Source organism: Cupressus sempervirens, chromosome 9 (assembly GCF_028749045.1).
Source record: "Cupressus sempervirens isolate cs-2001-9-10 chromosome 9, ASM2874904v1, whole genome shotgun sequence".
Taxonomy (NCBI): Eukaryota; Viridiplantae; Streptophyta; class Pinopsida; order Cupressales; family Cupressaceae; genus Cupressus; species Cupressus sempervirens.
The window spans coordinates 220338717-220358491 of NC_143126.1; positions in this window are offsets into that span (position 1 = coordinate 220338717).

Genomic DNA, 19775 nt, shown 5'->3' on the forward strand with positions numbered 1-19775 from the left:
CTTGTTGAAGTTTATAAATTATTGATTTCAAAAAAAAGTGGCCCTTATACCCCACTTTTGGCACTACAACTTGGTGCACTTACCCTTGTTGAAGTATTCCATATTTTCGTAAACCCTACCAAGCATGGCATCCTCTAGTAGCAAAGCCAAGAAGGAGTTTGAGATCTTGATTCAAGGAGTTGAGTGGAAAGCACCAGACTTCAAGTTAAGTCAGGCAAATGCAAAAACACTTGATCCAACTAAAGCTCACTCACAAATTCCACCAAAGGTACTACTAGTTAATGATATTCACTCACATTTTTGTTGTTCAATTTCTTGAATTGAAACCCTAGAAATTGATGAAACTCTAGAAAAGTTGTGTGTGAATGGTACATTGAAACCCGAGCATCAACACTTGGAAAACAAGGGCTTAATTCACATCCCATACATACCCTGAGAATTTTAGATAAAATGGATAAGGTTTATCCTTAGCTGTGTACACAATGGGTAGCTATGGTTGGAGCAACCTATTCCCATAATGAAGAAAATGATTCATTGAATCACTGGGCTTCCAATGTTGACCAAAAAAAAAACTACCAAAACCCTAAGTCAGGTAGAATTGGAAAATAAAACTCTTGTCAAACGGGATGGAAGAGGTATGAAGATTAGCTATGTAGCTGACATAGAGTTGAAGTTTGGAATTCATGTAATCACACACAAAATATATAGCTCTAGTCATCTCAACAACGTATCTTGTGAGGTAGTTGATCTCACTCTCAAGGTGGTGAATCACAACATGTTCTTTGACCTTGCTGAGCTAATTTTGAACTAATTCAACAAGAACATCGAGAGCATTAAAACATTGAAGAATAACCCATGTAAGTTTGGTTCACTTTATACCTATTTATTCTTCTATGCACAAAATTTTTTCCCTTCAAAAGATATAGTTGTATGGAGAAAAGATGTGCCTGTACTATGTCAAATCAATGAGTATATAGTAGAGATGGGTGAGAACTATGTTATTATCATAGATAATTATTTTGATTTATTCAAAGAAAAGATGAATAATAGATTTAGAATTTGCAAGAAACTTGTAGAAGATTACAAGGATGATTTTTTTTTATGGTGGACTGTGACAAGGTATACATTCAAGTAGTCAAACCTAGATTGGTGTGGGTTAAGCCTCTAGGCTATGAGGTTAACACTATTGACACCAAGGACATCATATAGGCATTGTTGAATGAACCTGTAGATCCCAAGGCTACATATTTTGGTACATATGATGAAGCCAAAGCTAGAATTGAACTAGAAATAAAGCTTCCTCAGGCTATTAGAAAAGGAAAGAAGAGAATAGAAAAACTAAAAAAAAATAGTTCTACTCTCCTATTAACAGAAGGGAAAGGAGATGATGTGGTGGAAGATGATTCAAAAGATGAGGCAGATGAAATTAAATTAGAAGAAGAAGACCCAATCATGAAGAAAGGTAAGGTTATCATAACCAAACCTACCAAGTCATCTACTATAGTATTTACTAGAAGGATATATAGAAAGAAATTGAAATTAGGTGAAGAATTAGAGGATGTTATTTTCAAATGGCCTCCACCCACATTTCAAGAGAAACTAAAAAAGATTGATTTTGGAGCTAGCATGTTTTTTTTAAAATAATTAAGATATGAGACCAGAAATGTAGAAGAGAAGATGCAAGTTGAAGACATGCTTATTTCTAAGCTAGGCAAATGGAAATATTCACCCAATCAACTTTCACAACATATTCCCAAAGAACTGATGGAAAGAACAAGCCAAGATGGGAATATATCAAGAAAAATACAAAGGATATATATGAGTAGACTTTGAGACAACTCATGTTGAGCCTTAATGAAAAAGAAGTAAAAGAGTCGATGAATTAGAATGAAGGAAAACTAACTTTGAAATTTAACACTTGCTTGATATTGATTAATGACATTGAAAATGTGGTAAAGAATGCCACTAATACATGGAAGAATATCTACAATCATCATCAAAAGAGTGATTTTGTTGTTCATATCAGTGATAAAGATGAAAAAGAAGAAAAGGACAATGGTGATGAAGAATAAACAAATGATGATAATAAAGATGATGAGGAGCAAGAACAGGAAGTCACCGAGGAGAATCTCCCTGAGATTCAGAGCATTGAGTAAATTGACCCTGAAAAGATTGTAGTAGGAGTTATGGCCTCATTTCCTCACTCTTTGAGAAATTTTTTTAAGCCATCAAGCTTAGAGAAAGCTTTTGCCAAGTTGGTTGTGGAAAACACTACAAATCCAAGCACTCAACTAATCTTTGCACTTGTTCAGCTAATTACTTCATTGAGCGAAGTGATCAACACTTCATCTACTGAGTAGTCAATGCTTCCTTGTTCATCATATTTGGCTACTTAGAAACTACATACTTCTACAATCAGTACAATATCTACTTTTGTTGCTAGTCATTCTATTTCCATTATTGTTACTATTCCCAATGCACAAGTAGTTAGTACAAAGACAATTAAGAGCAAGCTTCAAATGAGTGCTAAGGTTTATAGCAAAGGAAAAGATAAAGAAGAAGACATTGATCTTGATGAAGATATAGTTATCCCAAATTGGGATATCTCTACTATGAATCTTGATCAAATGCATGTAGTAGGTGAGCTTTTGTAGAAGAAATCTAATAAATAGAGGCTTAGAGAGGAAAGAAATAGAGAAAATCAAGTGCTAGAAGATGCAAAGAACATACTTGCAGATGCACCTAGTACTGAGGTTGATACTTCTCAACCTATTTTAGCTCAATTAGAAGAAGTTGTTCATAAATTAAATGAAGATCTAAATGGGAAAGACAAATTTTTGCAAAGAGAAGAGAATAAATTTGAAAACAAAGTATTGGAGCTAGTTGAACAAAAGATTGCAATATATCAAGTAGACTTGTCTACTATTCTCAGCTCATTGGAAACCTCTACCAACAACATCACTTCTCTATTTAGTAAACTGTGTGATATAGCTATCTTTACTCAAGAAATCAAAGATAAAATCTCCAAGATAGATGAAGACCTAAAGGCAAGTGCACAACAATTTTCACTTGACCCGAGCTACAATTCTTCTCATTACATAAAAATTAGATTTTTGACAGATATGCAAGCTGTATTACTAAGGGAAGAAGCCAGGATAAAGGCCACACTTGTATTCATACAAGGAATGATTCTTTTGAACATGGATGCATTTCAAAAACACATTACACATGCCAAAACTCTCATCCATGACAACAACTTATCCATAGATGATCACATGATGGACTTATAAATAGAAGTTGAAATTGCATTACATGCAAGCAAGGTGTTACAAGAAAATTGGGACAAGACAATGTCATTGATTTTAAAGGTACATTATGACTTCTTGTCACATTTTGGCATTATTGTATAGCATACACCTTTGGCATTTATGTCAAAAAGGGAGAGAATATGTAAAAGGGGAGAACATGTGATGTTGCAATAAAAGGGGAGAAGATGAGAAAATATATATAACATGTAAAGTATATTGAATATCTATATGAGAGAGCATCATAATATTATACATATACATGTACAAATATTTAGATAAACATCTCTTACAAAAGCAATTTTGAAAAATCTCAAAAAATAGAGTGTGTTACTGAGTTGAAGACACGAGATGGAAAAAAAAGATTTTTTTGAAATTTTTGAGAGTTTAGTTTTGGTTGATAAGTGTTTTTTGTCACTGATTCCAAAGGTGGATATTGTTGACATTATAGTCAAGTTTGTTTGTTTTTGACACACACACACTTAATCAAATGGTTAGTAGCTACCAAGTTCTAGGAACAATATTTAGTTCACACCAAGCAATATCCACTAATTTGGTAATTATAAGTGTAAACTGAGCTTCATAGTGTTTACTGAGTTTCTTAGTACAAACTGAGCCCTCTTGTATCTACCAAGTTCATAGCTTTAGTAATGTGAATCTAGTATTGATCGAGATATGCAGGGTCAACTAAGTGATTCATTTTATATCAAGCTCATAGTGATAGTGTTGACCACGCTATGCAGTATCAACCAAGTGATTCAGTTTATATGACGAGTTTTGTAGTGTTCACCGAGTCACTAGTGCAAACCAAGTTTAGACTACTTGGAACTGATTAGTATGAGCAGAGATTCTATGTCTAATGAGTGCATGACAATGTTGAGTGTTGAAAATGGTTGCCAAGTGTTAGAACCTCACCAAGTTTGTCTTCAAAACCTGAGTACCTATAGTTGGGCCAACTTTGTGTATTTTGGTGAAACTTTTATTATAGCCCACTTTGATAAATTTTTAATTGGATTGGTATATATGTAATGTATTGTATCACATCCAAAGAAATATGGAATAAAGATAGAAAGATGTGTATAAGAACAGAAGTGCAAAGTAAAAGAGCTACAAGCAAGATAAGGAGCAACAAAGATTTATCTCTCATAGAAAGGTGATCATTACACTCCAAAGGAATCTCACTCAACAAATCAAAGTTGTAGATTAGAGATCAACCACTAGTTCATCCTAATAGGTGGAATAGTTAAATCCTTATACAAGGTAGACTTAACAATCTTTCATAAATTTCTTTACCAAGTACATACTTCACTATATGTTTGTAAATCCTTTTGCAAGGTGGACCTAGCAATCCTTATTGCTCCTAACAGGGAAGATTATTAGAAGTGATCATTGTAAGCCTTAACAGGCCAACTTTTATACTGCAGTACTAAAGTTCATGGGTATCATCCCCACTCCAGATTTACTTTCTATTTGGAAGGTTTATAGGTTACCATATTTTGTGTCAAAGTGTTATAAATGTTTTAGCGCTTTTATTTTTTCATGCATGCAATTAGATCAAAATACATATGAAGGATTAATTGGTGAATTAAGATTAAGTTTTATTGGTTACTGATTCACCCCTCCCCTCTAAGTGACCTAGTCTATCTTATATTTCCAATAACCTTGGCTAATGTACATGTTATTAGTAATGAAGAGTTAATTGGTATAGATAAGGATTTACCTAACATGCTTTCTATATAGCTTACAATCACATCTAGTAATGAGCATAGTGACTCCTAAACTAATTTCTTAGAACTAGCTATAATTTGTATGGTGATGGTTGTTGTTCCTATTGCAAGTCATCATCCTTCCCTTAGAATTTTAGATCAAAATGTTGGGGGGGGAGGGGGGGGGGGGGTGTGGTTAGGGGCATGCAAAATGCTTGATGTGGACTTCATTTACCATGGTAGTCTTTGTGTTTTTTAGTTGTGTTTTCTCTATGTCATGTTTTTGTTATATATATTTTGATTTTATTTCTTTAGATGATCATTGTTGCTTTTTTGGGCACAAGAGGATAAAGTGATCACCCTATTATTTGTATTCTATCTATACCTCTTTACTTCTATATGTTATAGTATGTTATGGCATACTTGTTCTATTGTTTGTAGTAGTGATCTTTTGTATTCTTCTTAGTTTCTTATGATATGGTAGCACCGATTCTTTTTGGTCTCCATGTTATTAGTCCAAAAAGATTCTTCTTTGTAACTCTTACATATCTTTTCCTCCATTTTTTCATAGTTCTACTTCTTTTTGGGAATGATTATATTTCATACTTGATATAATATTATATATTATCATATAATCTTATTGATCCAAACATTAGTAGATCCCTTCATGTTTTCTCTTTTGTTATGTTCTCATTTCTCTTGACATAATTATCTTCTTGGGGGCATCTCATAGTGTAAATGTTATTAAGTATATGAATATACACTTTTGTTGAAGATGTTCTCCCTTTAAGCTTCTTGTGATCACTTTAACATGGGGGCATACACTCTACTCATCCTTTGATCATGAAGTAAAAATATAGATTATATATGTAGCTTTGAGTACTTCAGCCTTAAGTGCTTGGTATGATTTATAAGTTATCCCAAATCTATGCATTGTTATTTCATGTTTTATCTTTCTTTCTTTCCTTCTTGTTTCCTAGAAATATTGATAGTTCCTAGGGGTTTGGTCTCTTTCTGGATCTCTCTCTAAACCTTTGATAGTTTGCGAGTCTTAATCCTTGCTTTGAACCCTTCTTTTGACTACCAATAGTCTAGAAAGTCTGGTCTTCTTTTGATCCCTTAAGGATACACACATCCTTATGCCTAAGGTACTTTCAATTCTTCTTTTTCGGACATGGAGTTCCCTTCAAATTGAATTCTTTGATGGACATAATAGCATGCCACACATGTTTTCTAGATCATTTGGTTAATCTTTGATGGGTTGACTAGCATGCTACACACTTTTTCTAGACCATTTAACACCACCCTCTTTTGTGGAGACCTTTCCCCCTTTTTTCTTTTTTCCTGCTTCTTGTCTGATTCACAATAAGGCCCACACACCCTATTGGGTAAGTAACTATTCTCCTTAGTAGTTTTTATGTCTATTATTATGATTTTGGATGTGACAAAGGCTTAAGTTTCTTGGGGGATTGATGATTCTTTGCCTCATATATCGTGTGAGATTAACTCTTTTCTCTTGATCTACTTTATCATGAGTTTTCAAGGAAAATTATATTTCCACTAAAGTGGGGGTTAAAATTATCATCTTAAAATGGATTCTCTTTGCTTTTAAGATCTTTTATTGCCCTCTCAATAATGCTTTTCTCAAACAATGGATGAAGCCATGCTCAATGTTTCCTTTGCCCTATCTTCTTCCATTTCTCCCATATTTAATTACATAATCTTTCTATGGCTTCCCTAAGTCATCCTATTTTGGACTAATTTGACCCAAGTCAATCTAGTCCCCATTAAATTCAAGGCTTAGGGTTTGAAAGGCCTCAGGGGTTCAATTAGTCTTACTATACTCTCCAATTGGCTTGTATTACTTTCCCACTCAAAAAAATATATATAAGGAGGCTTGGAGGATTAATTTTCATATATCATGATCTCACTCGCAATTCATATATCAAGGAGTGAAATTTCTACCTTTTTCATTCAAGGAGTTCAATCATTTTAAGACAATCAAGCATTCTTAAACATTCAAGCAAGGAGATTTCTATCTAGCATTGAAGGATCCTTTGTGGGAATTTCCTTTTCAAGATCTAGCTTATTTTTGTCCATCAAGGGAGGAGATACACATTGAACAATTCATCATCATCTACATTAATGTACACTTACATCCATAACACCATGATAGGATTATGGTAGATCCATTGAAAATTATAGAGATACCCTACATTCATAATTTAAGACAATACATTTTTAAAAAAAAATCCTTATTAACAGGGGTTTTGAGTAAGGTGAATCCTGACATTTATTTCTCTCTTTTTTTAGTCATTTACATATACATTTCTCATTTACACTTAATTCCTTAATCTAGGGTTGTACTAAAGAAATCCCTCATCCAATCCAACAACAAAAATCCTTCATTATTTATGTGTAGGAGAAGGATAATAGGATTTCACATGTAGATCTAGAAATAACTTTTCAAAATATTTCTAGAGAAGTTGGTTTGATTTTTTAATACTGTCATTGGACTCTAACAACTCCATGGAAAGATTTCCTTCCTCTAGATTGACCTATTGTCTTCTTGCCAAATGATTTCTAGGTTTTGTTCCTTTCATCAATTCATTCACAAATCTATAGTCAGATATTCAAAAATATGATTGGATCCTTGACTTTTGGAGCTCAATTACATCTTCCTCTACAAGTTTCAAGGTTAGCCTTTTATGTTTTATTTCCTTTCACATCTATATCTTAGATCCATGTCTTCATTTAGCTGATTGTATACACATAGCATCTAGATCTACATTCTTTAAAGGGGTTGGTTCAATTTAACATACTTATTATCCTATAAGGGCCAAAGAGTGTATTTCCTTATATTGCATTCCCCTTTATATTTTGAATTTGGTATTAGCACCCTTCTTCCTCTAAGCTCTAGATTATCTAATTTGTATTATAAGTGGAATTATATTGGGGATTCTCATCTTTCCCTCACATACATGTTTGAATGGCTTAGTGGCCTAGAAAATAGGAGATCTATAACCCTATTAAAATTTCTTTTTTCCCCACTAAACAAAGAGTAGAAAAGATGATAGTGACTCTAATACCGATAAGAAAGAAGCAGGTGAGTTAGATGCACTATTGGCAAGGAAACTACCTTGAGGAAAAGGAAATTTCAAGAGTAAATTACGCTTGACTTGTTTCAAATGTAATGAAGTTGGTCATATTGCATCTAGATGTCCTAAAAAGAGGAGTGAGTGATAATAGTGACAAAAGAGAGAACAAATACTGAAGGAAAACAAATTATTGAGACAAGGGAAAGAAGTCTTGTTACCTAATAGAAGAAGAATACATCAAGTCAAAATTTGGTGATGAAAATTAAGGTGAGGAAGTTGTGTTTGTTGTTGTAAAAGAATATTCAAAGGAGGAAAGGTATTAAGAGGAAAAATCCATTATAGTGTGATACTTGGATTATTGATAGTGGTTTTTCACATCATATGATTGGTGATATTGATAAGTTTTATCTACTATAAAAGTATTATGGTGGATTTGTTAATCTTGTAAATGATGTTCCATATCCTATAAAATGAAGAGGTTCACAAATTTTGGATGACAAGATTAGATTTCATGATACTTATTGGGTTCAAGGTCTAAAATAAAATCTATTGAGTGTTGCACAACTAAATAGCTTAGGTCACCAACTGGAGTTTGTAAATAGAAAAGTTAAAATATTTGATGTTAATGGAGAATTGATTGGGACTGGTGAACAAACAAGAGGTAACCTATTTTATTTGGATTCCACTACAAATACATTCCTATTTGCTAAAGTTGAAGATGTCTAGTTATGCAATAAGAGACTCTACCATGTGAACTTTGATAAAATGGTTAAAATTAGTAGGAAGAAGAAAGTTAAATGATTATTGAACTCACATTAGCTTCATAATGCTATGTGTAAAAAATGTCAACTTGGTTAGATGACTAAGTCAAATTTCTTTAAAAATTTATATTCATCTAATGATATATTGGATTTGGTTCATACTAATCTTTGTGGTCCAAATAAAGTTGAATTTTATTATGGTGATAGATACTTCATTCTATTTGTTCATGATTATTCAAGAATGATGATTCTAATGTTTCTAAACCTAAATATGATGAATTAAAGTTGTTTAAATGGTATAAGCAAAGAGTTGAGAAGGAAATTGGTAAGTAGTTAAAATGTCTAAGATCTAAAAGATGAGGTGAATTCATGTCTGATGAGTTTAGTAGCTTTTGTACTAAGCATGGATTTAAAAGACAAGTATTTGCACTTAGAACACCACAACATAATGACATTGTAAAAAGGAGAACCATATCCATTGTTGATTGTGTTAGAACACTTCTAATTGAGAAATGAGTTACACAAATATTTTGGAGAGAAGCTATTAGTACTACTATTTACACCCTTAACCAAGTACAGTTGAAGAAAGGCACTGACAAAATACCTTATGAAATTTGGTATAGGCACATTGAATATAAGGTATTTTAAAATATTTGGAAGTAGGTGTTATATTCACAAGGATTCTAGAAACACACCACTTGATTGAAAATGACATAAAGGAACATTCCTAAGATAGTCTACGAGGATAAAATCATGTAAGTGTTTGAATAAAGTGATCGACACTATGGTTGGAAGTGAAAGTGTGAGAATTGATGAGTTTGCAAATTAAAATGATTAGGAAAGTAAGGAATAACCTAAAGACTATAGTAGATTTGTCTATTTTTATAAAGAAGCACCTGACACTCTACTTGAGAAGAAAATTGAGTCACAATAGGGGATTATTGAACAATAACATAGAGCCATTGAGAAACAACCTGTACTACTTGAGCCATAACTAGAGAACACTAAGAAGAATTTTGATCCCCAATCTAATGTTGAAAATGATAGAGAACATAAAACTAAGCCTGTTTTAGAAAAATATGTTAGAAGACACCATTAACAAAAGAAGATAATTAACTATTGGGTTTCAAGGTCCCTGTAAAACCTATTTATCTAATAAAAAACAAAAAGAAGATAATTGGAGATAAGTATGTCAGAGTCATGAAAAGGAGTAAGTTAAGATATAACACATGCTTAATTTTAAAGTTTGTGCCTAGAGCTATAAAAGGTACACTTGAAGATGAAGATTAGATAAATGCAATGAATGAAGAGATAGATCTGATTGAGAACAATAATACATAGACACTAATATTGAGACCCAAGGACAAGTATCTGATTGGAACAAAATGGATTTCTAGGAATAAGTTGAATGAAAAAGGGTAGTTTGTGAGGAATAAAGAAAGAATAGCATGTAAATGTTATGCACAAGTTGAAGGAATTGATTATGGTGAAACAATTTCCTTTGTTTCAAGACTAGAAGGAGTGAGAACACTATTGGAATATGTTGTATACAAAAGATTCAAGGTCTATCAAACATATGTGAATTTTGTATTTTTGAATGAAATTCAGAAGGAAGTGGTCTACATTAAAAAACTAAAGAATTTGTTGTAAAAAATTAGAGGAACATGATATGTGAATTGCACAAATCTTTGTATGGATTGAAGAAGACACTTCAAGCATGGTATGAAAGATTACATTCTTATTTGACCAAAATTGGTTTTGTTAGAACCAATGATGATACTAACTTATACTTTAAGAGTGAAGCTGATGATAAGGTCCCGATAGAAGAGTTATTCGTTGATGATATAATATTTAAAGGAAATGAATTAATGTGTAGTTCATACTCATCACACGAGTAAAGAGTTTGAGATTTCTATGTTTAGTGAGATAAAATTCTTTATTGATTTACATGTTCACTAAGTTAAAGGAGTAACATATGTTACTCAATCCAAATACATCAAGGAGATACTAAAAATATTTTTCATAGATGAGTCAAGACTAGCAGTAACACCAATGGTGACTAGATGTAAATTGTCTAGGGACGAAAAATCAACAGAAGTGTATGAGATACTATACAAATCTATGGTTGGAAACTTGCAATTTGTAGTTCATAGAAGACCTATTATTTCACATGCAATAGGAATAATAGAAATATTTTTAGCTAGTCCTAAAGAGACGCATATGACTACAAAAAAAAGAATGTTTAGATATTTGAATGGAAATAAAGATTATGGATTATGGTATGAGAAAGATGAAGATTTTGAGATAAAAGTCTATACTGATGTTGTCTAGGTAGGAAATGTTGATGATAGGAAAATTACTAGTGGAGGAGCTTTCTTTTTAGGAGAAAGATTGGTCACATGGATAAGTAAGAAACATAGCTATATCTCTTAGTCAACTATTGAAGTTGAGTCTGTAGCTACTAGAATCAATTGTTCAATATTATATGGATCTAACAACTGTTGGAAGGTATGAAATATGAAGTCATATAACTTATAACAATCTATTGTGACAATACAAGTGTTATTAATATATCACACAATTTGGCGATTCATGTACAAAGACAAAACACATATCTATTGAGTATCACTACTTGTGGAGAAAAGTTAAAGAAAAATAAACCAGAATTGAGTATGTAAAGTATACAGAGAAAATAGAATATTATTCAAAAATTCATTTCCTAAGGATGATTTTGAGTATCTAAGAGGTAAATTATGGGTCCTTTCCCTTTCTAATGTTCACAAAATAAACATGCAAGATTGCATCAATTTATACTTGATCAAAATATCTTTACGGAGTTGATGCATGAGCTTACTCTTTAGGAACTATCCTAGAGTTGTGAAAATGATTGTGATGTAAAAGATTTAATCAATAAATTCGAGGTGCAAGGTATAACTAAAAGGTTATATATGTTTACCATTGAAGCTTATAGTTACCTTTTTAATTCTTGTCAAAGGGGGGGAATATTAAAGTTATAGAATGGGAGATATGATATAAAACAAGTTGGTTTTTTATGGGAGAGAATTGATAAATAAAAGATGATGTATGGTGTTGAGGAAAGACTATGTGTACATCCAAAGGGGGAGAATATATGTAATAAAGTCAAAGAGGGATGCTAAAGAAGAAGTTGTTGAATAATAAAACAAATATATCATAAGGGGGAGTATATGGAGATCATGTATGAAGTTACAAGTTGTTGATGTAGAGTAGAGAACCTGATGAAGACATAATTTAAGAAGTTTATTATTGGTAATGGATGATATGATTCATAATGTGATAATGTGTTGCTATCTATGCCAAAGGGGGAGATTATTATCCCCAATTAATCAAGCTACAGATAAGGGGGATAATGTATGTGAAATAGTCATATCTATTGTTAAATTGTTATTGATGCCAATCCTGAATAGGTAAGACATGATGCTAATCCAATAAGTGCCAAAACATCTTAAGGATGTAGTGTTGATTGATGAAGAGGATTTTTAAAGACAATGATGAAGTAGACAATGGAATGGAAGAAAGGTATGAGGATTTCAATGGGCACTTGATGAGTTAGAATTTGATAGTATAATGTTGACTTGATTATTTTACACAATTTGAATAAGTATTTAGATCATGTATAAGCAAGTTATGTTGGTTGACAAAGAAGGAAAGAAGTCATGAGGTGGAAAGGAAAAGAAATAGTGAGTTACATTGGGCTACTCAATGGAGTCAGTTAATAAAGGACTAATGGTCACCAAGCTATCAAAGTAGTCACCAAGTGTATATAAACTAAATGAATAATGAATAGTATTAATTGAGAATGGACAATGTTAAAAGAGATTAGTATTGATTGAGTAAGTGTAGTGTTAACCAACCAAGGGAAAGAAGAGCAGTTTGGAGGAGATTCAATTGAATGCAAATATTTGATGAAAATATGGATTTTCAAGGAGTTTCTAAGATAAGGATTTTTTTTTTTAATTATAAGATATATAGCTAGATAAATTCAAACAATATTTGATGATGGATATTTAATGATTTGAAATAAAGCTCAAAGTTTAAGGAGAAATCATGATACTCGAGTGTTTAGATTCAATGTATCTAAGCTAGAAGATGATTGGATGGTTGTAATAAAGTGGAAAGAAATTTGTAAAATCTGGTGAAGTAGTAATAACCTACCTATATAGAAGGTATGAATGAAACATTCATAGTTATCAACCATGTTATTTGTGAAGCAGAAGATAGATGGTGAAACCAAGCAGAGCAACATTGGAAAATATAACAAGTGAAGTATAAAGTTGATTTGTATGTGAGTGGATCAACTAGAAATAAGAAAGAGGAAAAAGAATGATTGAAATGGAGATGTGAAACAACAAAGGTATTTTCATTCTTAATCAAATCAATTCATTCTTACTCTTTAGCAATTGGAGCAAAAAATCTCTTAGCTGAGTGGAATTAACAATGTTATATATAAATCCTTTTTAAGGTGACATTCCTTTGAATCTTTGTAAGTCCTTTAGAGTAGTCCACTCAAGTAAGGAGTGATAAGGTTTATATGATCTTTGGTCCAAATCCCCTTACAGGTTTACATTACATAATGTGTATGTAACATTTAACTAGATTGGCTCCTAATCGAGCTCACTTTAGAATAGTGAAAATTTTGGGTTGTCAATTCCTAGGTGGTTTTTCCCTTTGTAGGGTTTCCACATTAAAATACTTGTGTCAAAATGTGTGATGATTGTGTAGCATGTTTATTTCATGTTTATTGTTTCATGTTGCAACTTGGTATACATAAGGTTAATGAAGTTTTATATACTTAACTCTAATACTTGGTATATAAGCTTACAATTTATTGATAAAGATTGAATTGTTAGTATTGCAAAGATTGATCTGTTATTGAACTTGTTATTTCAAAGTTGGCATTTTTTTTCTTCTGAAAATTGTTATTAAAGATCTAAGGTTAATTGATTCACACCAAACCCCCCCCCCCCCCCCCCCACCATTTATCTAACAATGGTGATGGGGTATAACTTCTTATGAAATTTTTAGAAATATGAAAAATGAAAAGTGGGAAGAGTTTAGAGATTTTATTCTACTCCTAAGAGTAATGACAACAACACATTTTTCTCCAATGGACAAATTCTAAAATAGCCAACCTCTATTTCAATAAGATGAATTATAACTATGCAAAAAATATCAAGTAAATTGTTTTCATACTATAATGAGAACCATCAAAATAAATAATGTACATTGAATGATATAGGCTAAGAATTCATAAAACTGGGGTTCAAGCTAACTTTGCACAACAATTTACAATCAATAAACCATCAAAAGTTTGAACCACAAAATTCACCAAAATATAATAACACTCTCCATTGAAATCCAATCCAATCCAGTCTAAAATAGGAAATATGAGAAAAATAAAACACTAAATACTTTAAGTGATCACCAAAATTGAAGAAAACCCTATTGTGCTAGTAGTCCATAGCAAAAATATTTGAATTATATCCTTCAAAAATGAGAAATAAAGCCTTTATATAGGTCTTTAGTTACAATGAGTGACCCAAAATGAAACAATTTTTGATGGCCCAATTTTTTCAACCCCAACCTTAATTAGGGTTAGGGAAAGAAAAGATAATTTTAAATGATGAAGGGGTCTGCATGGCCTAATTAGAAGAAATATCACTTCTTAGTGGGTGATAAAAGGCCACTACGCATTCCCATTTAGTAGGAGAGTGGAGTGACATGAATATCAACTATGTACACTCGGTATGCATTAAATTCATGACAATCCAAAATAGTTTGTCATTTACTCATGCCCTTTAACACAAATAATCTAGACATGTCAACCTAGGAAGGTGATTGAACATCATTCTTATCGACCATTCTATCATCACTAAAGTCTTTCATACTTAAACTAGATCTCAGCAACTTGAATGTTTGGAATAGGAACACTTCCTCCTTACTTTTTCCCTACTAGGATCATTGGATTTTCTAGAGGAACTTCAAGGTGTCACATTCTTTCTTCTTTTGTATTCAAACTTTGATCTTCAAATCTTGAATGACTTGAAGTGAATCACTTGGTACTTGGAAAAATTCAATGTTGGAATTGTAATTTTTTCCATTAATATTTATCCAACTAGAATTCCTCCTATAAAAGTAGGAAAAAATGTAAGAACATTGGAAGAATAAAATAAAATCTCGTTGCCCACAAATTTTGACCCTGCAGAAGAAAAACTTTAAAATTCTCTCCATGCCTCTCCCTCTCCCTCCATCACTCCAAGACATGCATTCCCATTTCAATTTTTTTTATCTCACCATTTATCAATAGGTTTGGTTTATGGGTGTGCATTCAAACATGTTGGAATTTTGACAATATTTTTTCTATTAGTAATTAGATCAGCATTAGTTATATGATTACCACAATAAACTAATTCCCTTCTATTAAAAGCTGATATATGATCCTCCATATTAGGAGAAATTGATACAAATTATGCATTACAATACTTAAACTATATATAAAATGTATATAGAGATAATAAAAAAAAAAGATATAAAAATTTATATCCTTGATCAAGTGCATCATGTAAGAGGTTTTTTGGTCAAAACTAATCTATCTGGGCCCTTGGACCTTCAACCCACTTTATAAATTTTCTAATTTGAACAAAAATACTAACAAGGTGTTCCATCTCAATAATTTTATGTAGTGACACTTCTACATGAGGGAAAGTTGTACTTGGAGAAGTTTGCACTAAGCTCCCACCATTCTTCCTTCCTTTCTTTTGTTTAGTTTCATAATGGATTGATTCAAGATTAGATCAAAGTTATCATTTTCCTCAAAATATATAGTGGAGTTGTATCCATAGGCAACTTCCTTTTTGGTGATCTCTACAATTCCTTTATTAATAAACTTCATGAAATTTTACTTCTTCAACTTTAGAATCAAAATTACCCTCATAACAATATTGTAGTAGACAAGTCTTCACATACAATCACTAAGGTTTCTAATCCAACCATTGAATATATCATCACTTATTAATTTATAAATATACCATAAATATGCATTGATAATATCAACCATTAAATTATTCTTTTTGTTGAGACTTAAGAATTTCTCATCCACAAGATGAATCAAATTAAAGTTGATTTTGAAGACTAACTGAAAAAGTCTAAAGAACTTTTTAGAAAATACTTATTCAAACTGATTCAAAACATTCATAGAATGAGTATATCAAGGTTCCAAAATTTTAGTTAAATAATGACAAAAAAGTTGGACGATATTTAATTATGTTCCAAAGTAATTATAAAGTTAATTTTGATCTATTTTTTTGTTGCTTTTTTATTTTATTTTTTATGAACTTATTAATTAAATATTCAATACTTATTTATTTTTAATTTATTATCACAATTAAATACTAAATAAAAACCTGATATTTGAGTAAGTTTCAATTTGATTCCAAAAAAATGGTTTATTTTTCTTGCATTCATTGTGGAAGTTTTGCAATATTTCTCAACGCAAAAATAAATATTATTTTATCACAAACCTCATTTATGGATTTAAAAGAATTATACCCTATCACCTCTTCATCATTTTCTTGATGGTTTCATAATTCCCAACTATACTTTAGATATGGGTTTGATTCTTTAGAATTTGAATAGATCCTTGTTATTTTAAAATTCAACAGTTTCAATGTCTTCTTGACTCTTCACATATGGGTACAAATTTAAACTATTGACACAAGTAATATTTTATGCATGGTATGGAAAGAGTAATAGGTTAAAGGTATCTAGGAAATTCGTGCATAACCTATCACTCTTTCCATATCCTTGATAGGTTATGCATGATGAAGAGTCAAGAATGGTTGTCCATGGTGAAATTGAATGCTTGGGAAGATATCCTTCTTTCCTTTTTTTTTCATTTCTTGAGCTTTGTACTTGAATTTACGATCAAAACATGGTAATCCAAGCATCTATTAACCTAAAAAATCTTCAAATATTATCACCACGTATTTTTGTATGTAATTTTCAGTGGGTTAAGTGCATCTATCCAAAGTTAACTTTATCTTTCTTGAGTCATTCTAACAAAAAATTGCAGGGCCTCCCAATATATATGGGGGAAGCTTCAGTGGTGGATAAATATGGGTAAATTTTTTTGTTATGTTCAATCTTACATGTACTTTCTCAATTTTTTCCTCTAAGTTCAAGATCTTATTCACCTCTCAAAGACCCACATTCTAAATAGCTCAATGAACATTTCTACTTCTATTTCTCTTATTATGCATGGCCCACTAGTCAAATTTGGTTGATCTATTTGGTACAAAGATTTCATCATGACAATGAGATGTATTTCATTATAGTAGTTGTAATTATGTCTTTCCTATGAGATTATGTATTTGTTATTTATTCATGACTATGGACATTGTAAAGTTTAGGATTAAATCTATTAATAAAACTATCATACACGTGATTTGACATAAAGGAACCCTTGTGAAAAAGAAATTGCAATTTTATTACTTGTGTGTAAATAATTTCTATGCTTTATATTTCTACCTCATTATTATCTTGATGTTATATAAACTTTTAAAAAATGGTTTAGTAAACATTGTAAGAAAATAGGTTAATATCTCTTGGGTTCCCTAGTGGGGTATTAGAATTCAAATCAATACACCAACATTATTATCATCGATCATTTGAGCTGGGGAATGGTTTAACTTGATATACCTTGGTAATACTTGTTCTTCTCTTGGAGCTTCTTCAAGGGGTTTCATGTAAAAAAATGCTCTGTATCTTCTAGTTCTTTGTGCTAGTTTTATCATTTTGTTAAGAGTACTCATCAATTTTCATAGTAACACTTTCTATCGTCTTGTTTTCCCCTTTTTTTGGGAACTTGTGATCTTTTCTCATAGTGGAAAAGCATAGAAATATTCCTTCATCACATCTTGAATCAAATTTTCTTGAGAAAACATATTTTTCGATGTAACATATGCTTCTAGACACTTTGAAATAACTCACACAAGGTGATCTTCCATACCATATCTCATAGGGTATTTTGTTTGGACCTTTCTCTAGTTGTACCTCATTTAATGCGTAGGTTGTAGTGCTCAACACTTCTCTCCAAAAGGTTTGAGCTACACCTTTTTGCAACATTAATTTTTGTTCACAATAAATGATCTTCCTATTTCTTATTTCATCAATTCCATTTTGTTAAGGTATTCTAGGAGTTGGCATTTTCCTTCTAATGACTTGTTCCCCATAGTATGTTGTAAATTAATGTGAAAAGAAAAATCACCTCATCAATTTGATTTCAGACATTTTGGCTTCTTTCTTCAAAAAGATAAACCACATCACCTTGGAGTAATCATTTACAAATAATCAATAAAATATTTCTTCATGATAACTCTGAGTTCCTATGGGACCACATAGATCTATATGAACAATGTTTAGTCCATCTTTACAAGTGCAACTCTTACTAATTAAGGTATAATTGGTTAACTTCCCAAATTTACATTCTTTGTACATGACATTCTCTAGTTTCTCTAGACTAGGAAATCCTCTTACTACTTCCATCTTTCTTATTTTTACCAAGTTATCAAATTTGACATGACAAAACCTTTTATGCCACAATCTTCTATCCTTAATCTTAGCAATAAAATAAATTTTAATCATATAATTTAGTTGGAATAAGTTACCTCTTGTTTGTTCACCAGTCCTAATCACATCTCCTAATTTTCCAATGATCCTATAGAATCCTTTCTTAAATTACAATCTGTATCCTTTTTTATTCAGCCGAGAATCACTTTAAAAATTGTATTTCAATTGTTCAACAAAATAAACATCTTCACACTATGTTTTATCATTTGCAACATAGGGTCCATTGTTTCAAAATATTATTACACGTCCATCAAATTCTTCCATTCTAATTAATTTTACTTTATCACTAGTCATGTGATGTGGACAACCACTATTATTTATCTATTCTTTATTATTGATCATACTAGAGATCAATGTTTTTTATTCACCTTAGTAGGGTCTTCCTTAACTGCAACAAGCACAATCACCTCTTCTTTTCCATCAATCTCTTCATCATTAACACCTTCTTCTCCAATGTAACATGTTTTCTTTTTTCTTATCCTTACTCCCCTCTTTAGGTATTTTTACAAAGAGATGTCAAATCTTTTTTCAATTAAAACACTTAAAAGTTAAGATACCTTTACATTTCCCGCTTCCTCTAGGCAACCTTTTGGCAAGTAGCACTCTAGTTATTCCTATTATTTGTCTTCAATTAAAATAGAATCATAATCATAGACAAATTAGCTACTAGAACCTTCTCTTGTTTTTCATACAAGAGTAGGAATCATAGATGCATTAAAAGTAGCTTCTATCTTAGGCTTACTATTATCAAAGTTACTAAGCTCAAAATATGTTATCTTGTCTATCAATGAATCCAATGTAATTATACTAGTGCCTAAAGATCTATCCTCTTGAATAGTTGAGACTCTAACAGCATATTTGGGTGACAAGGTTCTTAAATTTTTTCTTACACTGTCATCTTCCACAAGTGTTCCACAAGAACCTCTCATAGAAAAAACTACATCCTTGATCCTTTCGTTGTATTGTTCAATGTTCTCATTCTTCTTCATTCTCATATTATCATATTTTCCTTTCAAGTTGTCCACATTTTCTTTATGCACATGTTCATCTCCTCCATAAATTATCTTTAGTTTCTCTCGCATATCATGAGATGTGTTCGGTTCTTTGACATCCACATATTCTTCATATGAAAGAGTACTTGCAATGAAATCCATTGTTGCTACATTTTCTTGTTATATCCTCAATCGGTCTACATTGAGTGTTCCTACAAAAGTGCCATATCATGTAACTACTTGATTC